The sequence below is a fragment of the Bidens hawaiensis genome, unplaced genomic scaffold (assembly GCF_021521415.1).
Source record: "Bidens hawaiensis isolate Kalapana, Puna unplaced genomic scaffold, B.hawaiensis_p1.1 tig00046629_1, whole genome shotgun sequence".
Lineage (NCBI taxonomy): Eukaryota > Viridiplantae > Streptophyta > Magnoliopsida > Asterales > Asteraceae > Bidens > Bidens hawaiensis.
Window position 1 is genome coordinate 1749 of NW_027505989.1, and position 10507 is coordinate 12255.

The 10507-nt window shown below is 34.6% G+C and overlaps 1 pseudogene; it reads right to left on the bottom strand.

Moving 5' to 3' along the window:
* Window positions 1–8534: 8534 nt before the first annotated feature.
* Window positions 8535–9306, bottom strand: LOC143616284 ((E)-beta-ocimene synthase, chloroplastic pseudogene; annotated as a pseudogene).
* Between the last annotated feature and the right edge of the window lie 1201 nt (window positions 9307–10507).

Sequence of the window (10507 nt, forward strand, 5' to 3'; positions counted from 1 at the left end):
TTTTTTAATATTATCAGATGCTATAACCTGTTTAAGGGTTATCTGGGTTTGGTGAGACCTATACCTGTGAATTCGGGTCAAATGCATTAGAAGCCTCCATTTACAAATAAAGAAATCTGGTGGCTTGAGAGAATGTGTTTTAGCCCCCGTGTTACGGAGGTTTTATTTAGGTTTTTGTTTTTAATCGTTTTGCTACTTTTATATTTTGTAATGATCTGTTTTATTTTTTTAACGTAGCTTTGTTTTAATTTAATACGTATATAGTAGTTTGTTACGTTAATTATATTTATTTAACGTTAGGTCTCTTTCAATTGAGATGTATAGGTTTCTTAGATTTTTAACGAACCAACATAAACAAACACGAATATGCTGATTTTTTTAAAACTAACAAACATGAACACAAATATTCGTCTTATGAAAAAGGGCCGGTTAATGTAGGTTACGATGGTGGTTGATGCATGAGAGGGGAGTTTGATGATGGTGGGTGGTAATCATAAGTAAACCGGTGATTGAGAGGATAAACCGCATAGACATTAAACTAATGCTAGCTCCTAGGTAGGCAAGGGCATTGCTATCAAATAAATTTCTATGAGACAAAGGATAGTAAAGCTCCATGGATTGGTCATCTTCCAGCTTCCTTTTATTTGTGAGGAAGCTGAGCATTTATCATTCAACGTGACATACGAGAGTACTTCCATCTTCCTTTTATTTGTGAGGACTTCGTTCAGGAATTTAGCATACTTCAGCATTTGAGCAATGGCTTTAACGAAATGGATGTTGATACGGAATTGTTTGAATAGTTCTAGAAACTTCTCATACTGAGCTTCCAATCTTTCCTTCTTCAGATGACAAGTGTATGGAATAAGTGGAACATAAGTTTTGACTGGCTCCTTTGATTGTGTGGTATTTTTTTGGATCTAGCCTATCTTGCGCCTTTTCAAGAGTTAGAGCGTCCTTTTCCTTGGTTGGTTTTGGAGTTGGTAAGTCAACTGTAGTGGTTCTGCCACTTTTTAAGGTAGCATTGTTTGCTGTTGCGTTGGGATTTGTGATTGTGTTGCTTGGAAGGGTACCAGGTGGTTTTTCAGACAATTGAGGTGAGATCTGTCCTATTTGGGTTTCTCGATTTTGCAGAGATGCTTGTTGGCTATTTAAGTCGGCATCATGCTTTATTAGCACCCAATTGATTTCAAGAGCCCTTAAGTCTGCTCGTTATTCTGTTTCAATGTTTCTAGCCATGATTTGAGTTACCATATCTTTGAATTTTGAGTTGTCTTGGAATTAACTGTTATTGGAACTATACCCTTGAAATTGAAATTTAGGTTGATATGTTTGATTCATGGGTCTTTTATCGAATCCTGATGGATCTTGACCATTACTGTAACATCTCGGATTTTTCAAACCCGTTTTCATTTACGTTTAACATGATCCGGGAATTTATTCGGATCCTTATTAATAGTAATATCATGTAATTATAAGTATCCCTTAAAATATTTTCACTTTATATCCCTTAGGTTCCTTAAAGTTGTTATTTCTTGATTTACCTTAAATTATAATCAATATTTAATCATTTTAGGAACTACAGGGACCAAACTTAACCAAAACCAAAATTCTCCTCCCCCTCCCTGGAGCGCCGCGCGGTGGCAGCCACCCGCGGTGGCAGCCACTCATGGTGGCCACACGGCGCTATGGGTGGTCTGCACAGATTCGTTTTGTTGTTATATGTTTCCTAGTTCGTTTTTGGCCCGAAATCGCTTATTTTAGGACATAATCGAGTGAATTAAGCCCCAAGAAAACTAATATAACTAAAATACATGTCCATATACATAACCCCTTGATCAAGAACGAAATTTACAGCTTATAACATTGATTTGATCATTAAATGCTTATTCGGTTTCCTAAACGAGTAAGTTATCATATTTATTTCGATTTAGTGAATCCTATATAAACATATCATTATTTCTCTGCCAAAAATCAACCCTAAACCCTAGAGGAGTCTTCTCAGCCATCACATCCTCTGGCCTTCATCATTCTCTTTGGTTTTTGCATTATTATTGAAGATACACGCTTATTCGGTTGACTTTGCTTGCTTTCGGATCTTTGACTCTTCGTTTCTCTTGATCCTTTCATTTTCTGGGTAAGTTGTAGACATAGGAATCGTTCATATATATATTCCCTAGTCAATAACATTCAATCAATTTTGGTGGTTGAAGGGTGTTGACTGGTCAATCGCTTTAAAACTCGTTAAAGGGCAAATCAGTCAACAAGTTTGACTATCTGTTTTCTCATACTTCTGGTCGGATTCAACGTTCGTTCGTAATGAAATTTTAAGGCTACTGACCAAAACCCGACTTCCGAATCGCTGTTCGGATTCTGGTCAGTACCAGCTCGCTTAAATATTTAATTTAACATAACCGGAGTTCTAGACATCCGATTGGATCGATTCCAGCGACATTAAGTTCGTTTTTACTTATATTAGCATATCTCCAAGTTTCAGGTTCTGATCATTTATCTCGTTTAACGAGTAGCAAACGTGTAATTATGTGTGATTACTCAAATATACTTGTTATGTGCTTACTTGTTTATGTGCATTCGTTTGACATATCCCCTTGTGTAGGGTTCTCATTGACCACCGCCCGATTCGCTTGGCAACGGTCTTATTTTTATTTGTTCATGGTTGATTTACCGGCGCCCGATTCATTTGGCAATGGTTTAATCGACAACCTATTTGCGCACGGTTTGATTTCATTACCGCATTTATTACGTTTTGCTTATTTCTCTTATTTATTATATTAACATTATTTTATTGCAAAACTGGTGATAAACTCACTCAACATGTATTGTTGACAAACTCTGTTTTCTACGCATATGCAGGTTGCTTGAGTTGAAGTTTGGACACTTAATAAGACCTTAGGGTTTGTTGAAGACAAACATGAATTTAACTTGTTATATATATATATATATATATATATATATATATATATGAATTGTTTGTTGTATTTGAATATTGTGTGCACATTTGAAATAAAATAATTAGATAGATATTGTCACATTTATATTATGATAGTATCTTCGAGCTGTGAGCAATCGGATCATGCCCCGACATTTCCGCCTTAGGTTGGGGGTGTGACAATTACCTTCGTCCTTTCAACTAAAGTTTGGATGGTTTCTCCAACCTGGATTGTAGGTGTTGCTAAAAGCGTTGTTTTGGCAGGTTACAAAATCGACTTCCTCCATAACCATCAAGACTTTCTAATATTTACTGGTTTGGTGTGATCCTCTGCATGTGTCACAATTGACTTTCGTCTTGGCCAGCTCGGCTTGCAATTTTTCGAATTTCTTAGATAGTGCTTCGAGTTGTGAAGTGACAAGAGTGTTGGATTTAATATGGTGCGTTCCTTTATGGGATGGAGTAGATCGTGGTGGGTTATAAGCGAAGCTTTTGCTGCCTTTTCTAGGATATTGAATGCTTCAGGCGATGATCTGGATCCCAGATCATCGCCGACGATTTGGTCAATTTCCTACTTGTTCTAGCAGAGTTCTGCGTTAAAGAAAGTTTGTACTTAGAGCCACATATTCAGTCCATTATGTGGGAATCTTCTTAGTCGAGTCTTGTATCTCTCCTAGGCTGCGTGTTGTTACTCATCTTCATCGGTTTCGAATCTGGTGATGTTGAGTCAATATTTTGCAGTTTTGTTGGGCGATAAATATTTAAGAAGAAACTATTCCACTATCTGTTCTCGGTTGGTGATGGTTCCAGATGGAAGAGATTAGACAATCCAATGCCTACCATCAAAGACAAAAAAGAAAAAGTTTGAGTTTGGCTTGATCTTCTGAACAGTTTTGAATTTTAAATGTTTCTCAGATTCGTAGGAATCGAGAAATATGAGAGAGAGGGTCTTCATCGAGAAGCCAATGAAAGTGTACTGAGTTTCCACCATAAGAATTTATGGTGTTGGATTTGATTTCTTGTAGAGATTTCAGGTAATGCCACACCATTGCCATAGCCTTGAAGTGTCGGCCTGGCGTATTGGCTCATGTTGGCTCTTTGTTAGGTTCTCCCATTGTGTATTACGCTCGATCTTCCTCCGATGTTATGTTGTCTAGCAAATCATTTTCGATTCTTTCAGCTACTTCTCTCTCCCGGTCGCGTCTTCTCCGATGGAAAAGTCGTTCGGGATCGGAAACTAGTGAAACAAGCTCATGTGCGGGTGTGGACGACATTCATCACACAAGAAAATAGATAAATAAAATCTAATGGTATATAACAAAGTTAAGTAAAAATTAAAAATTTTAAACTTTATACATTTATAGACAATGGTTAAAATAAAACTTGGGTCGTTCTTTGAATTTACCGTCACCTCGGCAACAGCGCCAAAAACTTGAGGTCGTGTGTGCGTGTATATAAAAGTTGATTGTTTTTCACACAATATCAGGTTTTAAATTTAATAAAGTGATTTTTAGTAAGACTAAACCACACACAAATAGGGAAGTGTACACATTGTATATGTAGATTAGCATTGGTAAGAACCAAGTATCGATTTAAAAGACACGGAATAATTTCAATACTAAATCTTTGTTGTTAATTTAACCGTAAGTAAAACTCATTAAAGATTGTTTTTAAGTTAAATTTTTAGTTTGTTTTTAAATTAAAGTAAACATGTTTTAAACAAGAAGATCAATATACGACGGTTACCATCTAAATCAAGAATCCACTTAACACTTTTTGATTATTAATATCAGAATATGTGATGAACTTGCTTTAAGAATATAAGATAGACTAACCCCTCATTTCTAAGCAAATTACCATATGACATAAAAGAAAATAGAATTCATAACTTCATGTCTACCACGAGAATGTCAATTTAATTAAGCAAGTAGTTTTCGTAAAGTATAAAGATTAGGATTAACTTTGATTTCCCAAACACTAATCCTAGCAACTTTAGGGAATTGTAGTTAACTAACATAATTCCCCTTGGTTGATTTAAGTAGATTATATTACACATTCCTTAGACACATGACCTTTTTAACTAGCATGGCAGCCTAATCAATCGTACTTAACAATCTTGCTTTACAATAACCAAAACTAAAGAAATTAACTATAGCATGTATTGCATCTTTCAAAATTCATACAAGGAACCATGTTTTGGATAAAGTATCAAGATTTTTTTTTACCATTTCTAGTCTCCAAAACCATGAATGAATCATGAATAATTATAACGATTTAAAGATATTAATCATCAATCTTGAATTAGTGGATTGACGTGTGCGAATATATATATATAAAATTTGAATTAAAGTTTCACACAAATCGGGTTTTAAAAATGGTTTTCACCAACAACCAAACCACACACGAAAGGCAAGTGTACCTATCGTTTGTAGCAAAGTATCGGTAAGAACCGAGTGTCAATCCATGGACACGACTAACTTTTGATACTAAATCTTTGTAATTACTTAAACTGAACAAACAATCTAATTGGGTTTTTAAACTAACAAACTAACATATAACAATAACAAAGCAAGTAAAATATGGCTAACAATCAATCCAAACAAGGCTACTTAGACTATGCATCCGCTCAAACTTAGTGACAAAATAACAATGATAATGACAAACATCATGTATTAAGCACCAATATCAAATTCTACTCAAGGCAACCTAATACTAGCAACAAAACAACATGATGGGTTTTCAACAAGTTAATAACCATAGATTAGTAAATTTGTCAAAACTACCTAATCTCATAATCAAAGGAAAGCTAGCATGAAAACAACAAACTAACCACCTAAAATCATGTAAAATAGACAAGTTCAAGAACACTAGTTAAACACATGAATCTTTTAATTAGCAAAATATGAACTAAGGATTATGGCCTCAATCTCTAGCAAACATCAACCAACTCAAAGAATCATGTTATCACCATACAATTTTCCAATATCAAGTGATAGGTTTCATGCTTGTTAAAATTCATAACCAAGTTAATTTCCACTAGTCATTCCTAGCTTAGTGATATAAACAAAGTATGCATACACAAACTAAGTTCATAAACAAATACTCAACACATAGTTTTCCAATATTTTATGGCTAAGCATCTATCAAACTAACAAGATTAGGAATTAAAACAAGCATTCAACCATTAAACTCTATTCAAGAACATGTCATAAACTTAAAGAACACCAACTTGCCAAAATCATGCATAGATAAATATCACATAAGCAAAAGTTTCAACATAATCTAAGTAACAAGAGTATTTAGCCCATAAGGCTTAATACAACAACCAAAATCAAAGTAATCTTACAAATCATTGTCAAGAACAAAAGATTGCAAACTAGAATGAATGATGATTGCACACTTGAAAGGATGATCACACAAAGATGAAAGCCTTGAATTCTCTCTAGCATACACACAATAATTTTCCAGCAAATTCAGAGAATTCCCCTAAGGCTCCACACTTGAAATGAAGGTAATGGAGGTGTATTTATGCATTCTGGACGTCTGGAACGGTCCCATGCACGGGCTGGCATGGGCGTGCAGGTCTGGCAAATTGCTGTTTTTGTCCTCGAAACGCCCTCTTTTCATGTTTTCTTTGTCGGGCGGGCGCCCGGACCTGCAAATTCACAAATAACTCAAATAAGTACCTAAAACAATGAATTTTCATGGAGTTCGGCATGAATATGAGGATAATTCGATGCAATAAGATACTTTGTGTTATATCATGGATTATAGTGGCAAAACATGTTTCATCAAAAGATAATTGCAAAATAATCATTACTTCACCAAAACTAAGACATGTATTTAATATAATAATCAACTTGAGTTAAGTTTCATCATATATTTAAATGGTAATTGAAGGTTTAGCTCATAGTGAGCATGATAACAAGCATCAACAAGAAGATGTCAAACACATGATTAAACTAGAATAATCTAACCAAATTATTGATGCATCTTTCTTCTAAGATGATGATGGGTTCTTCCAAGTCTTCAAACTCTTTGATTGATCTTCAATTTGGGAGTGAAGTGAGTGTTTTCAAGTAATAATCTCGTCCAAAGCCTCCTCCAAGCACACCCAAAGTAATGAGACAAGCGAACTATATATAGGCAAACAGAGTCATCAGGCACGGCCCCGTGGATCATTTTGCATGTGCATTTAATGCGTATTAGATTGTGCATGCGATGCATAATCACGGGGGCGTGCTAGGTGGGAAATGACCCCATGTTTTGGCTATTTATTTCTTATATTCTAATATCATGTGAAAAAGGTGACCACGGGGGCGTGCTTGGTGAGGCACGACCCCATGCTTTTTTCATTAGATTTTGTCTTCTTCTGGAAAGGTGACCACGTGCCCATTTTCTCTTCATTAGATTTTGTCTTCTTCTGGAAATGTGGCCATGGGGGCGTGATCAGAGAGGCACGGGAGCGTTTTGTCGTATGATACACAATTTCTTCATTTTTCTTCGTGTATCCACTCGTTTTCTTGTTTGAGGCCGGAATATACCTAAAATAGAAAATAATATAGTAAATAGCTATTTGAACTAAATATTATAATAAAAGATAGCATTTTGGAGATTATTTGATGTTAAAAAGATGTATATTTTTATATACATCAGTTTTCTTCTTGTAATAAAAATTCTCATGCAATCGCTAACTTTACTACAATCGAACTTGAGCACCTACGATCGAATTCTTTACTACGATCATAAACTTTAACACCTTCGATCAGAACCTCAACTGCTATTAGAAATAGCGTCTACACTGCGATTGGTTTTCTACTTTATATCTTCTAAATACATGTGGCAACTCCTTTTCTTGTTTTCTTTACTTCGTATTTCTTTTTATGAGACTTCACCTCAAACACAAATAACTGTCTTAGTCTTATATTAATTTACATATTAAAAAGTTGCAACAAAAGAAACGATGCTGATGATAGCAGGTTGATGATCTCAACCATAAAACATAAAAGCCAAGAAAAACTTTTCTCTTTATTTGCTTTTAGTCCAGGTGAACAAATCCAATAAAAAACAGAACGATTGATTTTTTTTTCTGTTCAACCGATTTAAGGAGACAATGATGGTAGCTTTCTCACTTCAGTATATGTGTTGCATATGACTCTCGATCGATTCTCAAGTAGCCTCTGCCTCTGGTCTTCTCCTAGCGATTTTGAACTATACCGGATCGAATACCACTTGTTGAACTTATTTGATCAAGTATCAAGAAACTAAACACAATATTGCATAAACTTTATGTGACTCTTTTTATTAACAATAAATGAGATTTGGATACAAGGAAACAAACAAACTATGTCTTATTTATAGGCAACATGAAAATTAGCAAACAAGACAAACTAGAATTAGGAAACATAAACAACATCTAATTCTAATTAAAATAAATAACTTAGGCACCAAGTTATTCAACTTAGTCCATGAATTTTAGATCTCCACCAAAATCGTCCTTGAGAACTTTTGTACCAACCTTCTACTTTTCGTATTAGTCATTCGGGTTCTTCAAGTTGATATTGACGAAGTTTTGCATGCCAAACATTTAAGCATATTTACGCTCCTTTTCTATAAACTTAATGGGCTTAATAATCATGGAGATGACCATATCTTTGGCTCGAGCATCAAGAGCTCCATGACCATCACCATATTGGTATCCACAACATGAAGTTCGAGCTAAATTAATTGCCATGTCAATAAACGGGTTCATAAACTCTTGAGAACAAGCAACATGCGCATTGATTAGTTTCCTCCATGCTTCGTCAATTACAGTCTTTACATATGCACGAGCAACTTCCTCACAAACACCATTCTCATTCATATAACAAGATATTGCATTTACATTTACACCGCTTTGTATCTCATTCTACAAAAAGGGAGCAAAATTAAGACAAAAAATAACAATAAAGCATGTTTGCCAAGTTTATCATCTATTGTAGTTATTACTAGTTTTATTTATTTGTTTAGTATTATTTGTAAATTTGCAAGCCTTATAAATACTTTTTAGTGTAATTATTTTTAGTTATCATTATCTTGTAAACACCACTACGGCTCTAAACACATATATGTTGTATAAGGCTACTAATTGTTTAATGAAAGCTTCACAATTCTTTCATGGTGTTATAACATTCTTGCTTCTGATGAAATAATTATAATGACTAACAATCTTAAAGATAATTTATAAATTAAACAATAATATCCTTAGTTATTAATAAACTTGGCTCACAAAATGTTTAATCAATAGAATCAACTATAAAGCGTACCTTTGAAGAAGCCAAGTCATTATAAAGTCGAAAAATCATTGATGACCATTTCATGAGATCATGATACCTCTCTAAAGTTTCAACTATATCTTTCTCAACTTTTTCATTGATTAAACGGTATCCATGTGTAAGTATAACTACTCCAGAAATTGATCGCCATCCATTATCAAGATAATCTTTAAATGTTGGAAGGTGTTTATCTTGAGTCCACTTTGCTTCCACAAGGAACGCTTCAAGTAATTCTCCCCACTTTAATGGCCACAATAAAAAGAGATGAAGTATTTAGCTAGTGTTGTTAAAAGCAGTATAAGAATTTTTTATAGCACTAACCACTTTTACAAGGACAAGTGTGGTGTCTTCTCTTGGTGCATTTGAATTATTTGAACCCATTTCGGTAATTGTGTTGAAAAGAGTTGCAAAAACTAGTCGTAGATACTCCGGCATATGTTCCATTATATTGCTATCCCATCTAAAAAAAGTTGTAATGTATAGAATTATGGTTAAACTACATAGACCTAATAGACTTTATAGTTCAAAGTATATACCTTTTGACTGCATCTGTGAAAATCTCTAGTTCATCTAGTGAACCATATTCATCATAGATATCATCCACGACCGAAATTAGCGCGGATACTTTTGTTAAGCCTACACGGCAAGCATGATATTGAGGTTCAAAAACCACTCCAACTGTCAAAAAGAACCATTCCAGGAGTCGATCCCTAACAACACCTGACTTGTGTACTAGGCCTATATTTTTCCACCACCTATTATTTATATATAAAGAAAAAAGGTTGTTATCTTATAATGCGAATTAGTCATGTTATTAGTTATGCCATATCCAAATTTAATTTCGAGTGTTGATAAAAGACAAGTTTTACTTTGATACTTCTTTAAGTTCTCTTCTATATGCCGCTTGAATCATGTTGAAATCTAATGTTGCAAGCTCTAGCAGAAGTAGATTTGCATCTCGTCGATTATTGTATGCATCAATGTACTGCCTTGCTTGTAATCTAAGAATCCTATGATACAAAGGGAGTTCCAATGCATATTTTATGCGATCAAGGGCTTCATTTTCTTCACCCTGAAATTTCAGCAATCGTTCGGATGCAAATAACTTAGCCTCATGTAAGTCACTTTCTTCCATAAAAGCAAGATGTGAAGCTTCATATAGACTTAGCATGCCCTTGACATCTGTATGTAGACATCCAATGAGGTCGCCGTGGATGTCCTTGAATCTCCTACGAAAATCTGTATC